Source organism: Sycon ciliatum, chromosome 8 (assembly GCF_964019385.1).
Source record: "Sycon ciliatum chromosome 8, ocSycCili1.1, whole genome shotgun sequence".
In the NCBI taxonomy this organism is placed as follows: Eukaryota; Metazoa; Porifera; class Calcarea; order Leucosolenida; family Sycettidae; genus Sycon; species Sycon ciliatum.
In genome coordinates this window covers 2,316,796-2,318,401 of record NC_088650.1, presented here as the reverse complement: position 1 = coordinate 2,318,401, position 1,606 = coordinate 2,316,796, and positions in this window count along the sequence as shown.

The following is a 1,606-nucleotide window of genomic DNA, read 5'->3' as shown; positions in this document are numbered from 1 at the left end:
GAGCATGACCGGCCATTTACCACATGCATGTGATGCACGATTCGTTCAAACATTAGATCACATCGCTATTATTAATGGTCAGCACAGCTCAGTCATCCATTTCTCAAGGCACAGTCCAGTTGTCCGTTTTCGTCTCCCTGCCTTTCTCTTTTGTTTCAAACGTCTTCTAGTGTTGTTGAACAGTCCCTCTGACCTACCTTTGTTAGACGTGCATTATCTTTTCCAGTCATTGTTACTCTTTCTCTCAACTACTAATCAGTCTGTAGTGGCTACAACGCTCTCTCAGAGAGTAACAAGTTCAGCACAACGCTCTCTAAATGAATAACAAGTTCAGCACAACGCTCTCTCAGTGAATAACAAGTTCAGCATAACGCTCTCTCAGTGAACAACAAGTTCAGCATAACGCTCTCCTTCTCTCAATGGCCTACTTATTCCAGTCAGCCCACTCAGCCAACGTTTGAAGAAGATCTTTAAAGGAACGGACAACTCACTCAGTAAGTAAAAATACAATCATGTGCTATAGGTCTATTTGAACCCCCCCCCCCCCTACAGCATTAGTATCACTGATATAGCACATTGTGACTATGCCTACTCCAGAGCTAGGTCATCAGGCTGAGTGACACGGTTGAGAGCTAGCGTGTGTGCTCATGCTTGGTAGAAATGCGCCAGGTACTGCACTAACTGACCTGGTTGACATAATGGGTGTATTTGCTCACGTTAGCGACTGGATCATTCGATTCACTCCCTGACCCTGTTCTCGCACTGAGTGCTACATCTTATCGGTCTAGTTAGCAACTGTGGATCGTTCAGTAGCGGTTCATGACCTGTAGATCAAAGTCCAAAGTTCAAACAGTGAGTTACTCCTTCGCTACACCATTCCGTCAAGCAGCTGAATACCTTCTTGCAGGTGTAGGCCCTCCGGACTTCCACGTCAAGTTTCTTCTTTTCTCTTCACTGCTACTTGAAGACAACGTTCAACAAAACGGCAAGGATGACTTTCTTCAATTCAGCTCTTTCCTTTAGACTCACTAACTGTAGCCGTGTTCATCTATGAGAAGTTCAACGGTGACTTTACCCGTATTGCAAGTTAGAAACTGAATAGACCATTTTCAGAACTCTCAATAGACCAGAGAAGTTCATCATGTTTCCTACACTTAGCGAGAAAGAAGAGAAAAGTAGATCGTTTTCACTGTCATCAACGTTTCTCCAACAAGGAATGTAAGTTACAAATGGTGGCACTCCATCTCTTTCTCTTCGTTTACTTCCCATATTTTCGTTAGTACTGTCGTCTCGTTGGTCTCCACCTTTGTCCTTGTCTCGTGTCGCAACGTGACGGCCATTCAGGGACCTACTGATTGACCTCTTGTAGACGAAGTACATTTCAGTTCTTTGTAACGAAGGTAGACTTGACGAGCAAGAGGATGTATAGATATTTCTAGTTGTGATCGACATGAAGATTGTTCAAATATCAAGTGTTTGCTGTTGTAACTGTTCGTGCTTGTCAAGTTGAAGTTGAAGTTGTTCCATTTATTTTGTGTGGGGACCTTTCTTCGAACTGGCGTTTTCTTCTTTGTTGTCAACGGTAGGAGAGTTGGAGTTGTTTGAG